The sequence below is a fragment of the Aegilops tauschii genome, chromosome 1, assembly GCF_002575655.3.
Source record: "Aegilops tauschii subsp. strangulata cultivar AL8/78 chromosome 1, Aet v6.0, whole genome shotgun sequence".
Lineage (NCBI taxonomy): Eukaryota > Viridiplantae > Streptophyta > Magnoliopsida > Poales > Poaceae > Aegilops > Aegilops tauschii.
This window is the reverse complement of record NC_053035.3, coordinates 437,449,692-437,471,969: the sequence shown is the minus strand read 5'-3', so window position 1 is coordinate 437,471,969 and position 22,278 is coordinate 437,449,692.

Here is a 22,278-nt window from a genome sequence, read left to right as displayed (position 1 = left end):
CATTGACAGGATGACACCGGCGCCAGTAACCCGGTGGTTGAAGAGGTAATGTCACTTTCCTCCGACTCGGAGCCCTTGCCACAGCTGAAAGTCCGAAGTGTAACCCGGAAAGTAAGCTTTTCACATCCTTTAGCTCATCAAGACCCTCAATTTCTTTTAAAGCGACAGGTTCACGAAAGCCGGCGTCACACCCGGACCAACAAGGACACCGACCTCTCCGCCGGGTTACCCGACGCAACAAGGAAGCGTCGAACTGAGGTTTTTTCTCACTTGTACCCTTTTCACCCGTTGGCGGGTGTTATCCGTCAGCCACTCAATTCTTCTGACTCCAATTACCAGGAGACCTCCCCTTCTTCGGGCGACTCTATGCAGTCGAGTCTTCCGACTTTCAAGACCGCGCCCGGGTAATGACAACCATCTCACATTATACTTGTCTGTACTTACTCTCTTTGTGCTGAATGTTTCTGTCCTTTCAGCGCCCAGGCAAAGCTCACCAAAAGAGCGAAGAAGACCAGGTCAGCCGGAGTGCCGGATTTACCTGACCCGGAGATGACGGCTCAAGAGCCGCCAGCTGCCTCCGCCCCCCAAGCCACCACTCCGATGGACACGGCACCTGAAGCCACTGCCCCAACTACCAAGGCAACGACCGAAGCTTCGGTTAACCCGGAGGCTTCCGGCTCAGCTCCGCCAGCAGACGACCCGGACGTGGTAATCACCTGGACGGAGTTCGTTGAGCCGGGGAGACCGACCGTGCTGGCCAAATGCTCCGCGAAGGGGGAGTTGCTGCAGCCCCACCGGGTGAACCTGGACCTCTCCGACTACACCAACTTGAGCATTGGAGAGCTCGTCTCTGGCTACATCAGCCAGGTGCACAAGAGCCGGGACGCGGAGGTCGCCATGGTAAACCAGATCCAACAAAAATCTGAGGTATCCTTCTGCTATCCTCTTACTTACTACATAGTTACCTTTGCCATGCTAGCCCCCAAGTCGACGACTTATGAGTTGAATATGTTGTAGACTTAGGTTCCGGCTTACTCAACTGAGCCGGCAGTATGTAGATAGATACGTTCAATATGCATTAGCCCCCAAGTGCCAAGTGTCTTTGCTTGGAAAGCGCTTGGGACTTATATAATAACTGTTAATAACCCGGAAATTTATTCAGGCTATTAGCAAGAAGCTAGAGTCGGACCTTGCGGATCTCAAGAGCCGGCTGAAGACGCAGGAGATGGAGACCCGGAAGGCAAACGCCAAGTTTGTCTCCAGCATCGCCGCTCAAGAGAAGCTGAAGACAGAATTTGATGCTGAGCGGAAGGCCTGGGCTGAAGAGAAGGCCGCACTGGTGACCCGGGCAGAACAGGCGGAGAAGACTCTCTCTGAGAAGACCGCCGAGCTCACCAGCCTAAAGCGCCAGGTTTCCCAAATGGTGGCCGCCATCTTCGGTAAGTCGCCTCACCGACTTTCATCAATGTCAAAATGTTTATGTCTCAGTATTCATCCTTGCCGCCGGCTTATCTGATTCTGTTAAACAGGCCCCAGAAGTGCCAACCTTAACCAGAGCGTGGTCACCAAGATCAAGGCCGTGTATACCCTGGTGGAACAGCTCTACACCGGGTCACAGCGTGCCTTAGCTGTGGTGGCCCTATCCAACGAGGTGCCAACTCATCTGGCCGAAGTCCTGCGCCGGCTCGCCGTTCTGCCTCAACGGATCCAAGAGCTGCGACGGGCCTCCGCGAGAGCCGGAGCAATCGCCGCGCTGAGCCGGGCCAAGGCATTCCTGCCGGAGCTAGACCCGGCAGACATCGCCCTGGGTTATCCAAGCCTGAAGGAAGATGGCTCAGCTTTTGATCAGAAGGACTTCGCGGCGTGCGTGAAGGCTGTACGCCCGGTGGCCACCCTCATCGGGAATGACACAGATCTGACCAAGTACCAGCCGGGTTATGACGCGGAGAATCAGAGGATTCCAACCCCTCGCTATGAAGCCCTCAACCTGATCCCGCCGGCTCGTCAGCACACCTTCGCCCCAGAGATCGACCCGGCCGGGTTAATTGACGAGGAAGCCCAGTTCGAGGCTCTCAGCGGCATCGACTGGAAGTCATCAACCTTCCAAGTCTTGGGATCAGCCGGAGGAGAGGATAGGAACGAGCCGGAAACTTCCACTCAGCGGGCATCGTAACTCGGCTGTCGGTTTACCAAACAATGCTCCACCCTTGTTAGATTTGATGAGTTTTTGTAATAGAGTAGGTGCAACAGTTCATCTCTGCCGTGCCATCGTGCATGTATTGAATGCGAAAGTCCTTTGACATTGTCTCTTTGATGTTTCTCCGGGTCATAATCATCCCTTCGTTTTTCTCAACCTTAAAGAGGTGCCTTTAAGTATTCTGCATAGAAAGGCAGATCACAAGTCTCGAGGCGGCTTACCGCCCTGAGAATCAGGTGTTTTGGATAGATAACCCGGAATATGAATCAAAAAAGACTGGTCCTTCATTATATCCTTAACACAGCCGTAATAATGCACTTAGCAGTCTGTGAGCATACTTCCGGTTTAGATAACCCGTGTAACAAGGTTGGTATCTTAACTCCGACTTACCTGTCGTAATGACACCCATGGCATTCAAAGTTAAGCCGGTAAAGTGAGACCCGGCCGCACACACCTTGACATAAGCAGAGTAAGCTTGTGATAAAGCAGAGGAACTTTAGGGGCTTCCGGTTCGAATACGACCAGGAACCCGGCCCAAAGGGGTTAAGCCATGATTCGGATACGATCATATAGCCCCCAGTCGGTGTGGCGATGCCAATCAAGAGGGTACCGACAGCTATGTTCTCTTTGGTTCGAATACGACCCATGTTTGAACAGGAAGCTCCCAAGTGATTTCAAGAATTGTTTAACGACGCTGATTCGAATACGATCCACGTCGGTTCTCAGAGGGGTTAAACTATGATTCAAATATGACCAAAGATAACCTCCCAATGAGCTCGGCACTTTGCCAATCAAATGGGTATCGACAGCTATTTTCTCTTTGGTTCGAATACGACCCATGTTTGAACAGGAAGCCCCCAAGTGACTTTACTGCTTATGGCTCGATTCGAATACGATCATAAGCCGGATCCTCCTTTAAGCCATCATGTAATCTTGTAATAAAAACAACATGTGCATATTCGGAGGAGAAAATAGGACAGAGGTCCTGCTTTATTGCTTCATCATAATATATACATGTCTGAGAGAAATATGTACACCACGAGAGCCGGTGGCTCAAGCGTAGTAAGGCCGAAGCTGAGCTATGTTCCACGGCCGACGGGTCTCCTCCTCCGACTTACGTGAATCTTTGTGCTCCCGAACGTCAATGAGGTAATAGGACCCGTTGTGCAAGTTCTTGCTGACCACAAAGGGCCCTTCCCAAGGCGGGGATAACTTGTGTGCATCTGTTTGATCCTGGATGAGCCGGAGCACAAGGTCACCTTCCTGGAAGACCCGGGATTTGACCCGGCGGCTATGATAACGGCGCAGGTCTTGTTGGTAAATCGCTGAACGGGCTGCTGCCACATCACGCTGTTCGTCCAACAAGTCAAGAGCATCTTGACGCGCCTGTTCATTATCCGTCTCAACGTAAGCCGCCACGCGAGGTGAGTCATGACGGATGTCGCTGGGGAGGACTGCTTCTGCTCCATAAACCATGAAGAAAGGCGTGAAGCCTGTAGACCTGTTAGGAGTAGTATTGATGCTCCATAAGATGGAGGGCAACTCCTCCACCCAACAACCCGGCGTCCGTTGCAAAGGGACCAAAAGCCGGGGCTTGATGCCCTTCAGAATCTCCTGGTTAGCTCTCTCAGCTTGACCATTGGATTGGGGATGAGCCACTGAGGAAACATCAAGTCGGATATGCTCTCGTTGACAAAACTCTTCCATAGCGCCTTTGGATAGATTGGTGCCATTGTCAGTTATGATGCTGTGCGGAAAGCCGAAGCGGAAAATCACCTTTTTCATAAACTGAACCGCCGTGGCTGCATCGCACTTGCTAACTGGCTCAGCTTCTACCCACTTTGTGAACTTATCAACTGCCACCAAGAGGTGGGTCTTCTTATCCTTGGACCTTTTAAAAGGCCCAACCATATCAAGCCCCCAGACCGCAAAGGGCCAAGTGATTGGGATCATCCTCAGCTCCTAAGCCGGCACGTGAGCCCGTCGTGAAAACCTCTAGCAACCATCACATTTGCTGACCAAGTCCTCTGCATCAGCATGAGCCGTCAGCCAATAAAATCCATGACAGAAAGCCTTGGCCACAAGGGACTTTGAGCCGGCATGATGGCCACAATCCCCTTCATGGATCTCACGTAAGATCTCTTGACCCTCCTCAGGGGAGACACAACGCTGAAATGCGCCTGTGACACTGCGATGATGCAATTCGCCATCGATAACAATCATTGACTTAGCCCGCCGGGTTATTTGTCTGGCCAAAGTTTCGTCCTCAGGCAACTCGCCCCGGGTCATATAAGCCAGATATGGCATTGTCCAGTCTGGTATGACATGAAGAGCCGCCACCAGTCGTGCCTCCGGGTCAGGGACAGCCAAGTCTTCCTCTGTAGGTAACTTAACCGAAGGGTTATACAGGACATCCAGGAAAGTGTTAGGCGGCACCGGCTTTTGCTGAGAGCCTAGCCGGCTTAGAGCATCAGCCGCCTCGTTCTTCCTGCGATCAATGTGCTCTACTTGGTAGCCCTGAAAGTGCCCGGCAATTGCATCAACCTCGCGGCGATAAGCCGCCATGAGAGGATCTTTAGAATCCCACTTGCCTGATACTTGTTGAGCCACCAACTCTGAGTCACCAAAGCACCTTACCCGGCTCAAGCTCATCTCCTTAGCCATCCGAAGACCGTGGAGCAAAGCCTCGTACTCAGCCGCATTGTTAGTGCAAGGGAACATCAACCGTAGCACATAATGGAACTTGTCACCCTTAGGGGAAGCCAAGACAACGCCAGCCCCCGAGCCCTCCAACTGCCTGGACCCATCAAAGTGAATAGTCCAATAGGTGTTATCCGGCTTTTGCTCGGGCACTTGTGACTCTGTCCAATCATTGATGAAATCCACCAAGGCCTGAGATTTAACAGCAGTGCGTGGCACGTATCTGAGACCATGAGGTCCAAGTTCTATAGCCCACTTAGCAATTCTCCCTGTGGCCTCTCTGTTTTGAATGATATCGCCAAGGGGAGCAGAGCTGACCACAGTGATGGGATGACCCTGAAAATAATGCTTAAGTTTCCGGCTTGCCATGAACACACCATATACCAGCTTCTGCCAATGCGGGTACCGCTGCTTGGACTCAATGAGAACTTCGCTGACATAATAAACCGGCCGCTGAACCGGATGCTCCTTACCCTCCTCCTTGCGCTCCACCACAATAGCCACACTGACGGCTCGTGCGTTTGCTGCCACATACAGTAGCAAGGGCTCCTTATCAACCGGAGCAGCAAGGACTGGGGGCTCTGCCAGCTGCTTCTTCAAATCCTCAAAGGCGGTATTAGCTGCATCATTCCAGACGAAGTTATCAGTTTTCTTCATCAACTGATATAAGGGCATGGCCTTCTCACCCAAACGGCTTATGAAATGGCTTAAAGCAGCAATGCGACCCGCCAAGCGCTGAACGTCATTTATACACGCCGGCTTAGCCAGGGAGGTGATGGCCTTGATCTTCTCCGGGTTAGCCTCAATGCCCCTGTCAGAAACCAAGAAACCCAAGAGTTTGCCTGCAGGAACACCAAAGACACACTTGGCCGGGTTAAGCATCATCTTATAGACCCGGAGATTATCAAAGGTTTCCCTTAAATCATCTATCAGGGTTTCCTCTTTGATGGATTTAACCACAATATCGTCCACGTAAGCGTGAACATTGCGTCCGATCTGTTTATGAAGACAGTTCTGCACACAACGCTGGTAAGTCGCCTGTGCACACTTGAGTCCAAAGGGCATAGACACATAGCAGAAGGCTCCAAAGGGAGTGATGAACGCTGTCTTCTCCTGGTCCTTAACTGCCATCTTGATCTGATGATAACCAGAATAAGCATCCAAGAAACTTAAACGTGCACAACCTGCCGTAGCATCAATGATTTGATCAATACGGGGGAGGGCAAAAGGATCAGTCGGACACGCCTTGTTCAAGTCCGTGTAGTCCACACACATCCGCCAGGTGCCGTTCTTCTTGAGTACGAGCACCGGGTTAGCCAACCACTCTGGGTGAAAAACTTCAACGATAAACCCGGCCGCCAAGAGCCGAGCTACTTCCTCACCAATAGCTTTCCGCCTTTCCTCATTAAACCGCCGAAGGAACTGTCTGACCGGCTTAAATTTCGGATCAACATTGAGAGTATGCTCAGCGAGTTCTCTAGGTACACCTGGCATGTCAGAAGGTTTCCACGCGAAGATGTCCCTATTCTCACGGATGAACTCGATGAGTGCGCTTTCCTATTTTGGATCCAGATTTGCATTGATGCTAAACTGCTGAGATGAGTCACCTGGAACAAAATCAACAAGTTTAGTCTCATCAGCGGACTTAAATTTCATTGCCGGCTCTTGTTCTGTGGTTGGCTTTTTTAGAGAGGTCATATCTGTTGGGTCAACATTGTCTTTGTAAAACTTCAACTCCTCTGTAGCACACACAGATTCTGCATAAGCCGCGTCGCCTTCCTCACACTCCAGAGCCACTTTCCGGCTGCCGTGAACTGTAATAGTCCCATTGTGACCCGGCATTTTGAGCTGTAAGTACACATAACACGGCCGTGCCATGAACTTGGCGTAAGCCGGCCGTCCAAATATAGCATGGTATGGACTTCTTATCTTGACCACCTCAAAGGTCAATTTCTCCACCCTGTAGTTGTTCTCATCACCAAAGGCTACTTCCAATTCGATCTTGCCAACTGGATAAGCCGACTTACCAGGTACTACACCATGGAAGATGGTGTTTGACTGGCTGAGGTTCTTATCAACCAACCCCATACGGCGAAAGGTCTCATAATAGAGGATGTTGATGCTGCTGCCTCCATCCATGAGCACCTTTGTGAACTTATATCCTCCCACTTGAGGAGCCACCACTAAGGCCAAGTGGCCCGGGTTATCCACCCGGGGAGGGTGATCCTCCCTACTCCACACTATAGGCTGCTCAGACCACCGCAAGTAGCGTGGGACCGCCGGCTCAACCGCATTCACAGCCCTCTTGTGAAGCTTCTGATCTCGCTTGCACAAACTGGTGGTAAACACATGATACTGTCCACCGCTAAGCTGCTTTGGATTGGTCTGATAACCCCCCTGCTGCTGTTGATGACCCTGGCCAGACTGTTGATTAAAGCCCCCTTGACCACTCTGAGGACCAGAATTTGAGCCGCCCCCCGGGCCATGAAAGCCGCCGGCGCCTGAGCCGCCGGCACCTGAGCCGCCGCCCAGGCCGTTGTAGTTTTTAAAGGCCTTCATGATTGCACAATCCTTCCATAGATGAGTCGCTGGCTTCTCTCTAGAGCCGTGCCTCAGACAAGGCTCATTCAACAGCTGCTCCAGTGAGGGTCCTGATCCGCTGCCTCGGGGAGGGGGCCTCCCCTTACGTCGCTGGTTATTGCCTTGCGCGCTGGCGTTCGCCACAAACTCTAGGCTGCCATCTGCCTTGCGCTTGGCTCCTCCTTGGTTCCCCGAGTTAAACTGAGGACCCTTGCCGTTGTCGTTCTTCTTTCCCTTCCCTGTCCTTTCATCATCTGAAGGGGGATCCTTGGTACCATCAGAATCGGTGTACTTGACAAGAGCTGCCATTAACGTACCCATATCAGTGCAGTCGCGCTTAAGCCGCCCGAGTTTCATCTTCAGGGGCACAAAACGACAATTCTGCTCCAGCATTAAAACTGCTGAGCCGGCGTCCATTTTGTCTGATGAATGTATGATTTCCTTAACCCGACGAACCCAATGTGTCGTGGACTCACCCTCCTGCTGCTTACAGTTAGTCAAATCCACAATTGACATAGACTGCCTACAGGTATCTTTGAAGTTTTGGATGAACCGGGCTTTCAGCTCAGCCCAAGACCCAATGGAATTCGGTGGTAGCCCTTTCAACCAAGTTCGGGCAGTTCCATCTAACATCATGGTGAAATACTTGGCCATGGCCGCCTCACTGACCTCCAGCAGCTCCATAGCCATCTCATAACTCTCGATCCAGGCTGTGGGTTGCAAGTTAGCTGTGTAGTTAGGCACCTTCCTAGGGCCCTTGAAGTCCTTAGGTAGACGTTCATTACGGATAGCTGGCACCAAACAAGAGACACCCCCGGTCCTGGTAGGGATACCCACATCAACGGAAGTCGTCGGATAAGCCGGGGGGTCTGGTAAGCCGTCAATTGAGGCACTTGCTCCGCCTCTTGGCGCGCTTTGTCCTGGTCTGCTGCGTAAAAGGCTCCATTATAAGCCGGGCCATGGTCAGGGGGCGGGTCATGGCGTCGGACGTTACTTGAGCCGGTTGCTGAGACCATGTGCCGGCTGTAACTCGGGCTCTGGCGTGGACGAGGGGTTGAGTGGATCCTGTCCCGGCTGTAGGAGTATGCCTCTTGCTGCGCCAGTGCTGTCTGAAGGAGTTCCCTGACCCGGCGGGTTTCAATAGCCGTCGGAGAGTCGCCGTCAACTGGGAGAGCCGCCAGCCGTGCTGCCGCAGCGACCATGTTCTCCAGCGGGTTATTGTAATGACCCGGGGGTATTGGCACATACTGAGGTGGGGCAGGGGGCACCTGGGGAGGCCCCATCACTCATGGCTGAATAAGGGGTCCAGACCCGGGCGCTATGACCCCTGGCGGGTTACTAGACCCTGCACCTGGCGTGTTGAAGAGGTTGCGTGGATCGTAAACCGGTGGGAGTCGAGATTGGGCCTTTTGATGCCTCCTTCTCATGACCTCATTGGCCGCGTTCTGATCCATCGTGAGTTGGAAGGACTGCGCCTGAATCAGCTGAGTCTGGGCATCGAGAGCCGCCCGCTCTGGAGCCAGCCTGATCCCTTCTACTGCAAGATCCTCTTTAGCTTTTATCAGATCCAATTTTAACTATGCCACCTCCGCATCATGCTGAGCTTGATCCGTCGGGTCAACCGTGGCGGTTAACAGGGCCGTCATCTTGTCCGTGAGATCCATTAGCACCTGAGCCGGCGAAGGCACCGGGGTTCCCGCTCCAGCGGCAGGGTTCTGAACAGGCTGCGCACCAGCCATAAAAACTCCAACCTGACTTGGCGGCTCAAATAGGTCCGGAATACTGTCACCATCGGAACAACCCATGAGCCTGTCATCCTGAAGTTGGTACAACGAGTTTGACTCATCGGTGGCCGACTCGCCGTCAGAGCCGGCGGCCGTCTCATCACCGGACCCAGCTGGATCAGAGGGCCCTCCATGGATGCATCCCACAAAAGTGTGCTTTAAGGCAGGCCGGGCCCGGGCGGGTCGTGCGCGCTGAGCCATTTCGATGAGATCGGCGCAGAGATCCGGCTCAGGTCCCGGTTCACCAATCTTGCCAATGAAGACATGCATTCCGCCGAAGGGGACCCGGTACCCGTACTCAATTGAGCCGGTGTCGGGGCCCCAGTTTGCATCGTCGATGTAGAGCTTGCCGCGACGACTCTTGGTCATCCGGCCCACAGCGTATCCCTTGAGCCCTTCGAAGCTGCCCTTCAAGAACTCAAATCCACCGTGCGCTGGCCCCACGGTGGGCGCCAACTGTCGTGGAATTGTCACGGCAGATGTCCTCGAGCTAGGACTTAGTCGTGGAGCCATCGCAACTAGGAAGCTTGAAGGGGTTAATGTGGGACAAGGGACACAAGGGTTTATACTAGTTCGGCCCCTTACGGTGAAGGTAAAAGCCTACGTCCAGTTGAGTTGGTATTGATTAGGGTTACGATCACCAGGGAGCTAAACTTGCTATGCCCAGCTCTCGATGAGATTGTTCTTGTCCCTAAACCGCTGCCGGGTCGTCCCTTTATATAGGGAGGCTGACGCCCAGCAGCCCTTGGAGTCCCGGCCGGCTCATAAGAGTGTCCGGCTCGGACTCTCAATCATACTTGCCTTACACTACAAGTTCTACCATAATAATGATTGTAACTATGGGCTTTAAGCCGTATCCGAGTCTTAGCCCATCTCTGGCCCATCGTCTTCAAGCTTGTCTCCGGGCTTCTGGCAACGACCATACGAGTAACCCGGCCCCTCCTGGCGGGTGACTCTAAGGTCTATATCCTCAACACCACATAGATCACAAAAATACATGGCATACACCTCTGTAAAGATGGCATGGCATAGATCAAAACACATGTACAGCTCATACTCATAAGATGCACACATTAAATGCAACAAAAATAACAAATCACCAAGTTCTGATAAGTAACAGCAGTAAACATCACATAGCACTCTTGCACCAGAGATTTGGGCATCGATATGGACTCAAACGAGCATGGCACAATGGAACAAAATGAAGAGCATCTCGAGAAGAACATTTCGATATATCATCCACGCAAAACGAAGCAGTATGCGATGAGATATGGTGCGATGAACATGAGCATATAACGTAAAATATACGGGACTTAGAGAATTTCGGGGGAGGGGAAGAAGTCAACCTCGACCGATCCAGGGTTCGGCGCGGCTCGGGCGCGCGGCGGCTCGCCGGAGAAGAAGAGGAGGCGGCGACCGGAGTGGAGAGGAGGGAGATGGCGGCGGCCGGAGAGGGAGGCGGAGGCGCGGGCGGCGGCGGCGGGCTCGGGGAGACGGGGCGCGGTCGCCGGCGCGGGCGGCGGCGCCGGCGGGCGAAGAGGAGGCGGTGGCGCGGGTCGACGAGGCGGCGAAGACGGCAAGGTGGCGGGGCACCGCGGGAGGAGGAGGCGGAGGCGCGCGGGCGCCTCGGGCGACGGCGGCGGATGGGCCCGCGCGGGCCCCGGATGGGCTCCGCGGGCCGCGGCGGCGGAGGACGGCGGAACACCACGTGGCGCGCTGGGATTGGCGCGGGGGCGGTGGCGCGGTTCGTCCGGTGGGCGGCGGACATGTCCGGCGCGGTGAGGGAGGAGTTTTAGGGTTTGGACTGCGCGAAATCCGGGGGGAGCACATATTAATAGGTAGAGGGAGCTAGGAGACTCCAAATGAGGTGCGGTTTTCGCCCACACGATCGTGATCGAACGACCGAGAGCATGGAGGGGGTTTTGCTGGGTTAGTGGGCTGAGGTCAAGGGGTGCTGGGCTGCAAAGAGAAGGGGGTTTCGGGCTACGCGGTTAACCGTTGGGGCATCAAACGACCTCCAAATGGAACGAAATTTGACGGGAGTTCTGTCAGTGCTATACCAAGGCCACTCGGCAAATCTCGGCCCATTCCGAGAACGTTTATCTCCAGCTCACGAAACAAGGTCTGAGAGGGGCGACGGGCGCGTGCGGGAGTGTTGAAACGCGAAACGGACAACGGGGAAAAGGACCGGATGCAAGTTTTGAAAAACATGATGATGCAATGCAGATGATGACATGGCAAAATGCAACACGCAAGCAAATGACATGGCAACGACGGCGAATAACTAGATGACACCTGGCGCATCGGATCCGGGGCGTTACATAACTGTACCTACTCCCTTATTCGAAAGTAGTTCATCACAGAAATCTGTTCCTGTGACTCCTACACCAATTAGTGAGGAAGCTAATGATGATGATCATGTAACTTCAGATCAAGTTACTACCGAACCTCATAGGTCAGCCAGAGTAAGGTCCGCACCAAAGTGGTTCGGTAATCCTGTTCTGGAGGTCATGTTACTTGACCATGACGAACCTACGAACTATGAGGAAGCAATGATGAGCCCAGAGTCCGCAAAATGGCTTGAGGCCACGAAATCTGAGATGGGATCCATGTATGACAACAAAGTATGGACTTTGGTTGACTTGCCCAATGATCGGCAAGCCATAGAAAATAAATGGATCTTCAAGAGGAAGACGGACGGTGATAGTAGTGTTACTATCTACAAAGCTAGACTTGTCGAAAAAGGTTTTTGACAAAGTTCAAGGTGTTGACTACAATGAGAGTTTCTCACTCGTATCTATGCTTAAGTCTGTCCGAATCATGTTAGCAACTGCCGCATTTTATGAAATCTGGCAAATGGATAAACAAAACTGCATTCCTTAATGGATTTATTAAAGAAGAGTTGTATATGATGCAACCAGAAGGTTTTGTCAATCCTAAAGGTGCTAACAAAATATGCAAGCTCCAGCGATCCATCTATGGACTGGTGCAAGCATCTCGGAGTTGGAATATACGCTTTGATAAGTTGATCAAAGCATATAGTTTTATACAGACTTGCCGTGAAGCCTGTATTTACAAGAAAGTGAGTGGGAGCACTACAGCATTTCTGATAAGTATATGTGAATGACATATTGTTGATCGGAAATAATGTAAAATTATTCTGCAAAGCATAAAGGAGAGTTTGAAAGGAGTTTTTCAAAGAAAGACCTCGGTGAAGCTGCTTATATATTGAGCATCAAGATCTATAGAGATAGATCAAGACGCTTGATAAGTTTTTTCAATGAGTACATACCTTGACAAGATTTTGAAGTAGTTCAAAATGGAATAGTCAAAGAAAGAGTTCTTACCTGTGTTACAAGGTGTGAAATTGAGTAAGACTCAAAGCCCGACCACGACAGAAGATAGAAAGAGAATGAAAGTCATTCCCTATGCCTCGGCCATAGGTTCTATAAAGTATGCCATGCTGTGTACCAGATCTATTGTATACCCTACATTGATTTTGGCAAGGGAGTAGAATAGTGATCTAGGAGTAGATCACTGGACAGCGGTCAAAATTATCCTTAGTGGAATAAGGATAGGTTTCTCGATTATGGAGGTGACAAAAAGGTTCGTCGTAAAGGGTTACGTCGATGCAAATTTTGACACTGATCCAGATGACTCTAAATCTCAATCTGGATACATATTGAAAGTGGGAGCAATTAGCTAGAGTAGCTCCATGCAGAGCATTGTTGACATAGAAATTGGCAAAATACATACGGATCTGAATGTGGCAGACCCGTTTACTAAACTTCTCTCACAAGCAAAACATGATCACACCTTAGTACTCTTTGGGTGTTAATCACATAGCGATGTGAACTAGATTATTGACTCTAGTAAACCCTTTGGGTGTTGGTCACATGACGATGTGAACTATGGGTGTTAATCACATGGTGATGTGAACTATTGGTATTAAATCACATGGTGATGTGAACTAGATTATTGACTCTAGTGCAAGTGGGAGACTGAAGGAAATATGCCCTAGAGGCAATAATAAAGTTATTATTTATTTCCTTATATCATGATAAATGTTTATTATTCATGCTAGAATTGTATTAACCAGAAACATAATACATGTGTGAATACATAGACAAACAGAGTGTCACTAGTATGCCTCTACTTGACTAGCTCGTTAATTAAAGATGGTTATGTTTCCTAACCATAGACATGAGTTGTCATCTGATTAATGGGATCACATCATTAGGAGAATGATGTGATTGACTTGACCCATTCCGTTAGCTTAGCACTTGATCGTTTAGTTTGTTGCTATTGCTTTCTTCATGACTTATACATGTTCCTATGACTATGAGATTATGCAACTCCCGTTTACTGGAGGAACACTTTGTGTGCTACCAAACGTCACAACGTAACTGGGTGATTATAAAGGTGCTCTACAGGTGTCTCCGAAGGTACTTGTTGGGTTGGCATATTTCGAGATTAGGATTTGTCACTCCGATTGTCGGAGAGGTATCTCTGGGCCCACTCGGTCATGCACATCACTTAAGCCTTGCAAGCATTGCAACTAATGAGTTAGTTGCAGGATGATGTATTATGGAACGAGTAAAGAGACTTGCCGATAACGAGATTGAACTAGGTATTGAGATACCGACGATCGAATCTCGGCCAAGTAACATACCGATGGCAAAGGGAACAACGTATGTTGTTATGCGGTCTGACCGATAAAGATCTTCGTAGAATATGTGGGAGCCAATATGAGCATCCAGGTTCCGCTATTGGTTATTGACCGGAGACGTGTCTCGGTCATGTCTACATAGTTCTCGAACCCGTAGGGTCCGCACGCTTAAAGTTCGATGACGGTTATATTATGAGTTTATGTGTTTTGATGTACCGAATGTAGTTCGGAGTCCCGGATGAGATCGGGGACATGACGAGGAGTCTCGAAATGGCCGAGACGTAAAGATCGATATATTGGACGACTATATTCGGACTTCGGAAAGGTTCCGAGTGATTCGGGTATTTATCGGAGTACCGCAGAGTTACGGGAATTCGCCGGGGAGAAGTATTGGTCCTTATTGGGCCATACGGGAATAGAGGAGAGAGGCCAAAAGGAAGGCGGTGCGCACCCCCCCCCCCCCCCTCTGGTCCGAACTGGACAAGGGGTGCAGCCCCCTTTTCCTTCTCCCTCTCCCCCTCTTTCCTTCTCTCCTACTCCAACAAGGAAAGGAGGATTCCTACTCCCGGTGGGAGTAGGACTCCCCCCTTGGCGCGCCCTCCTCCTTGGTTGGCCGCCTCCCCCCTAGATCCTTTATATACGGGGGCAGGGGGCACCCCATAGACACAACAATTGATCTCTTGATCTCTTAGCCGTGTGCGATGCCCCCCTCCACCATAATCCACCTCGATAATATCGTAGCGGTGCTTAGGCGAAGCCCTGCGTCGGTAGAACATCATCATCGTCACCACGCCGTCGTGCTGATGGAACTCTCCCTCAAAGCTCGGTTGGATCGGAGTTCGAGGGACGTCATCGAGTTGAACGTGTGCAGAACTCGGAGGTGCCGTGCGTTCGGTACTTGATCGGTCGGATCGTGAAGACGTACGACTACATCAACCGCGTTGTGCTAATGCTTCCGCTTTCGGTCTACGAGGGTACGTGGACAACACTCTCCCCTCTCGTTGCTATGCATCACCATGATCTTGCGTGTGCGTAGGAAAATTTTTGAAATTACTATGTTCCCCAACAGTTTATATCATATTGCTTGAATTTATCCCTCTACATCATGTCATCTTGCCTAATGTGTTACTCTGTTCTTATGAACTTAATACTCTAGATGCATGCTGGATAGCGGTCGATGTGTGGAGTAATAGTAGTAGATGCAGAATCGTTTCGGTCTACTTGACACAGACGTGATGCCTATGTTCATGATCATGCCTAGATTCTCATAACTATGCGCTTTTCTATCAATTGCTCGGCAGTAATTTGTTCACCCACCGTAAATTATGCTATCTTGAGAGAAGCCACTAGTGAAACCTATGGCCCCCGGGTCTATTTTCCATCATATTAATCTCCCGTCAATTAGCTATTTTCGTCGCCGTTTATTTTGCAATCTTTATTTTCAAATCTATACAACAAAAATACCAAAAATATTTATCTTATTATCTTTATCAGATCTCACTTTTGCAAGTGGCCGTGAAGGGATTGACAACCCCTTTCTCGCGTTGGTTGCAAGGTTCTTGTTTGTTTGTGCAGGTACTAGGGACTTGCGTGTTATCTCCTACTCGATTGATACCTTGGTTCTCAAAAACTGACGGAAATACTTACGCTACTTTGCTGCATCACCCTTTCCTCTTCAAGGGAAAACCAACGCATGCTCAAGAGGTAGCAAGAAGGATCTCTGGCATCATTGCCGGGGAGGTTTACGCCAAGTCAAGTCAAGATTTGATCTCCCGCCAACGTGCAAATTTCTGGTACCGTTGCCGGGGAGATCTACGCTAAAGTCAAGACATACCAAGTACCCATCACAAACTCTTCTCCCTCGCATTACATTATTTGCCATTTGCCTCTCATTTTCCTCTCCCCCACTTCACCCTTGTCGTTTTATTTGCCCCTCTTTTCCGTTCGCCTTTTTCTCGTTAGATCTTTTGTTTGCTTGTGTTGCCATGTGCCTTCTATATGCTTGCATCTTCGCTTGCTGAAAAACTATTGATATGGATCCTCATCCTCTTGCTAATCTTTTTAAAAGATCCAATTATGATGAATCAATTGCTCGTGAGTTTTGTGCACTAAATTATCTTTATGAGGTTTTGCTTGAAATTCGTGAATCTAAAAATTGTGAAGAAGAGTTGTGATTCACGATAGCTCCTTGAATGAAAAGCATGATTGCAATGATATTATTATAAATTCTATTAATGTCAATTGTGTTAATGATATGCAAAACCCTAAGCTTGGGGATGCTAGTTTTGCTATATCCTCTACCTGTTGCAATGATCATGATTGGGGTGATTCTTCTTATGATCTTGAAAATTTATTTAAGCCTCATGATGAATATGAGATTGATAATAATGTTTGTAATAATGTTGAAAGTGGGTTTGGAAGAGTGTCAACTTTAGATCCCACATATTTGGAGAATGTTCAATCTTATGAAGTTTTTGATAAAAGTGGGTTTGGAGAGGTCATGACTTTAGTTAATGTTAATCCCACTATTTTGGAAGAGTGTCAACTTTGCATACATGTGGATCGTGTTAAGACATGTTTTGTGATAGCTATATTGTTGAATTTGCTTATGATCCTACATGTAATTATTATGAGAGAGGAAAATATGGTTGTAGAAATTTTCATGTTATTAAATTACCTCTCATTATGTTGAGATTGCTATTGTTTCTTTCCGCTTCCTTGCATATGCTAGTTTTTGCTAGCCTTGATAATTTGTTTGCCTATAAGATGCCTATGCATAGGAAGTATGTTAGACTTAGATGTGTTTATCACGTATTTTAAAATGCTCTCTTTGTGCTTCAAATCTTGTCTTTCATGTGAGCATCATTGAAATTATCACCGCCTAGCTAGGGGCGTTAAACGATAGCGCTTGTTGGAACACCCAATTTTATTTTTGTTCCTTGCTTTTTGTTCCTGTTTAGTAATAAATAATTCATCTAGCCTCTTTTTAGATGTGGTTTTATGTTTCAATTAGTGTTTGTGCCAAGTAGAACCTTTGGGAAGACTTGGGTGAAGTCTTTGCGATCTTGCTGTAAAAAAACAGAAACTTTGCGCTCATGAAAATAATTTTCATAAATTGCAGAAAAGAGATTTTACCCTGATTCTTTTTGCAATATATTAATATACAAATTACCCTGGTCGTCCTAATTTGGTAGAATTTTTGGAGTTCCAGAAGTATACGTTTGATACAGATTGCTACAGACTGTTCTGTTTTTGACAGATTCTGTTTTTCGTGTGTTGTTTGCTTATTTTGATGAATCGATGGCTAGCATCGGGGGGTATGAACCATCGAGAAGTTGCAATACAGTAGGTTTAACACCAATATAAATAAATAATGAGTTAATTACAGTACTTTAAAGTGGTGGTTTGTTTTCTTATACTAACGGAGCTCATGAGATTTTCTGTTGAGTTTTGTGTTGTGAAGTGTTCAAGTTTTGGTTAAAGATTTGATGGATTATGGAATAAGGAGTGGCAAGAGCCTAAGATTGGGGATTCCCAAGGCACCCCAAGGTAAAATTCAAGTACAACCAAAAGCCTAAGCTTGGGGATGCCCCGGAAGGCATCCCCTCTTTCGTCTTGGTCTATCGGTAACTTTACTTGAGGCTATATTTTTATTCACCACATGATATGTGTTTTGCTTGGAGCGTCTTGTATGATTTGAGTCTTTGCTTTTTAGTTTACCACAATCATCCTTGCTGTACACACCTTTTGGAGAGACACACATGAATCGGAATTTATTAGAATACCCTATCTGCTTCACTTATATCTTTTGAGCTAGATAATTTTGCTCTAGTGCTTCGCTTATATCTTTTAGAGTGCGGTGGTGGTTTTATTTTATAGAAATTATTGATCTCTCATGCTTCACTTGTATTGTTTTTAGAGTCTTTTAGAACAGCATGGTAATTTTCTTTGGCTATAAAATTAGTCCTAATATGATAGGCATCCAAGATGGGTATAATAAAAACTTTCATATAAAGTGCTTTGGATGCTATGAGAAGTTTGATACTTGATGATTGTTTTGAGACATGAGGATGGTGATATTAGCGTCATGCTAGTGAATTAATTGTGAATTTGAGAAATAATTGTGTTGAGGTTTGCAAGTCCCATAGCATGCACGTATGGTAATCGTTGTGTAACAAATTTGAAGCATGATTTATTCTTTGATTGTCTTCCGTATGTGTGGAGGTCGGGATCACGCGATGGTTAACTCCTACTAACCCTTCCCTTAGGAGCATGCGCGTAGTGCTTGGTTTTTGATGACTTGTAGATTTTTGCAATAAGTATGTGAGTTCTTTATGACTAATGTTGAGTCCATGGATTATACGCACTCTCACCCTTCCATCATTGCTAGCCTCTTCGGTACCATGCATTGCCCTTTCTCACCTCGAGAGTTGGTGCAAACTTCACCGGTGCATCCAAACCCCGTGATATGATACGCTCTATCACACATAAACCTCCTTATATCTTCCTCAAAACAGCCACCATACCTACCTATTATGGCATTTCCATAGCCATTCCAAGATATATTGTCATGCAACTTTCCACCGTTTCATTTATTATGACACGCCTCATCATTGTCATATTGCCTTGCATGATCATGTAGTTGACATCGTATTTGTGGCAAGGCCACCATACATAATGTTTCATACATGTCACTCTTGTTTCATTGCCCATCCCGGTACACTGCCGGAGGCATTCATATAGAGTCATATTTTGTTCTAGTATCGAGTTGTAATCATTGAGTTGTAAATAAATAGAAGTGTGATGATCATCATTAATAGAGCATTGTCCCATGAAAATAAAAATAAAAAAAGGCCAAATAAAAAAGGGAAGGCCCAAAAAAAAGGGACAATGCTACTATCCTTTTTCCACACTTGTGCTTCAAAGTAGCACCATGATCTTTATGATAGAGAGTCTCTTATTTTGTCACTTTCATATACTAGTGGGAATTTTTCATTATAGAACTTGGCTTGTATATAGCAACAATGGGCTTCCTCAAATGCCCTAGGTCTTCGTGAGCAAGCAAGTTGTATGCACACCCACTTATTTTCTTTTGTTGGGCTTTCATACATTTATAGCTCTAGTGCATCCGTTGCATGGCAATCCCTACTCCTCGCATTGACATCAATTGATGGGCATCTACATAGCCCGTTGATTAGCCGCGTCAATGTGAGACTTTCTCCTCTTTTTGTCTTCTCCACACAACCCCCATTATTATATTCTATTCCACCCGTAGTGCTATGTCCATGGCTTGCGCTCATGTATTGCGTGAAAGTTGAAAAGGTTTGAAAATTCTAAAGTATGTAACAATTGCTTCGCTGAAACCGGGGTTGTGCATGATTTGAATATTTTGTGTGACGAAGATGGAGCATAGCCAAACTATATGATTTTGTAGGGATGAACTTTCTTTGGCCATGTTATTTTGAGAAGACATAATTACTTTGTTAGTATGCTTGAAGTATCATTATTTTTATGTCAATATTAAACTTTTATCTTGAATCTTTCAGATCTGAACATTCATGCCACAATAAATAAAATTACATTGAAAATTATGTTAGGTAGCATTCCACATCAAAAATTCTGTTTTTATCATTTACCTACTCGAGGACGAGCAGGAATTAAGCTTGGGGATGCTTGATACGTCTCCAACTTATCTATAATTTTTGATTGTTCCATGCTATTATATTATCTGTTTTGGATGTTTAATGGGCTTTATTATGCACTTTTATATTATTTTTGGGACTAACCTATTAACCGAAGGCCAGTGCAAATTGTTGTTTTTTGCCAATTTCAGTGTTTCACAGAAAAGGAATATGAAACGGAATCCAAACGGAATGAAACCTTCGCGAGGATCATTTTTGGAACAAACGCAATCCAGGAGACTTGGAGTGGACGTCAAGGAAGCAACGAGGCGGCCACGAGGCAAGGAGGCATGCCCAGGGGGTACGCGCCCCCCCCCCACCCTCGTGGGCCCCTCGTAGCTCCACCGACCTACTTCTTTCGCCTATATATACTCTTATACCCTGAAAACATCCAGGGGAGCCACGAAACCTATTTTCCACCGCTGCAACCTTCTGTACCCGTGAGATCCCATCTTGGGACCTTTTCCGACGCTCCGCCGGAGGGGGAATTGATCACGGGGGGCTTCTACATCAACACCATAGCCTCTCCGATGATGTGTGAGTAGTTTACCACAGACCTTCGGGTCCATAGTTATTAGCTAGATGGCTTCTTCTCTCTCTTTGGATCTCAATACAAAGTTCTCCTCGATTCTCTTGGAGATCTATTCGATGTAATTCTTTTTGCGGTGTGTTTGTTGAGATCCGATAAATTGTGGGTTTATGATCCAGATTATCTATGAACAATATTTGATTCCTCTCTGAATTCTTATATGCATGATTTGATATATTTGCAAGTCTCTTCAAATTATCAGTTTGGTTTGGCCTACTAGATTGATCTTTCTTGCAATGGGAGAAGTGCTTAGCTTTGGGTTCAATCTTGCGGTGTCCTTTCCCAGTGACAGCAGGGGCAGCAAGGCACGTATTGTATTGTTGCCATCGAGGATAAAAAGATGGGGTTTATATCATATTGCTTGAATTTATCCCTCTACATCATGTCATCTTGCCTAATGCGTTACTCTGTTCTTATGAACTTAATACTCTAGATGCATGCTGGATAGTGGTCGATGTGTGGAGTAATAGTAGTAGATGCAGAATCGTTTCGGTCTACTTGACACGGACGTGATGCCTATGTTCATGATCATGCCTAGATTCTCATAACTATGCGCTTTTCTATCAATTGCTCAGCAGTAATTTGTTCACCCACCGTAAATTATGCTATCTTGAGAGAAGCCACTAGTGAAACCTATGGCCCCCGGGTCTATTTTCCATCATATTAATCTCCCGTCAATTAGCTATTTCTGTCGCCGTTTATTTTGCAATCTTTATTTCCCAATCTATACAACAAAATACCAAAAATATTTATCTTATTATGTTTATCGTATCTCACTTTTGCAAGTGCCGTGAAGGGATTGACAACCCCTTTATCGTGTTGGTTGCAAGGTTCTTGATTGTGTGTGCAGGTACTAGGGACTTGCGTGTTATCTCCTACTGGATTGATACGTTGGTTCTCAAAAACTGAGAGAAATACTTACGCTACTTTGCTGCATCACCCTTTCCTATTCAAGGGAAAACCAACGCATGCTCAAGAGGTAGCAAACCACGTAAAACACATGATCTTCATTGTTTAATTTTTGAAATTCAGCTTCCTTTTCAAGCAAATTACTAACCCACGGTGCTGTCAAGGTCTTCGAAGTGATTATGCAAAATATAAAAACATAGACATCTTGAGATCCACAACAATGCACCAACAATTTTTTCAAACTACCGCAACTTTGGCAACAAATACTTTTTGATCAATATTCATGCAAACCCCTAACAAAGATTCAAATGCCAACCCCTAACAATGAATAACAAACAACCACATTCTAAAATTTACTAAACTTGGCTATGCTCTTTGTTAATTCATTTTATAAACCATTATAAGCATTATAATTCTTTCATTTATCTGATTTAGCTGTCCCAATACATATTTAAACCGTGTTGTCGGCTTACAAAAAGACAAATGATAAATTCAATTTACTCAGCCGGCCCGAGTTACTTGACCAGACAATGTTGATCCACTTACTCACTTGCTGATGACTTGACCTTATCCATTCCCTCCTCCACTCTCTCACTCACCCTGTAGTTTCCACGGTTCCACCCCCATCGCCTCTACTCCTCTGCATCGGAGAGAAGACTTTAGTTGCAAGACCTACTCCCTCACATACAAGATATGTTTCCTTCCCTATACGCATCGCGTCACCAGGTCAGTTCCTCGGGTGGATCCTCACCAGGCTAGGCTGCCTCAACCACTTCCAAGTGAACCTTCACAAACAACACAATATTACTTCTAAAAGATAGCAAGTAAATCTGGAGTATTTCAGTTTCAAGTTGATGTCTTTTTTCCTAGAGGCAAGGCCAAAGATAGCAAAGTTTTACTTTTGAAACAAAGGCAGCAGTGTAATTATTAGCTGTTGATACGTCTCCAACGTATCTATAATTTTTGATTGCTCCATGCTATATTATCTTCTGTTTTGGACATTATTGGGCTTTATTATTCACTTTTATATTATTTTTGGGACTAACCTATTAACCGGAGGCCCAGCCCAGAATTGCAGTTTTTTTGCCTATTTCAGAGTTTCGCAGAAAAAGAATATCAAACGGAGTCCAAACGGAATGAAACCTTCGGGAACGTGATTTTCGAAACGA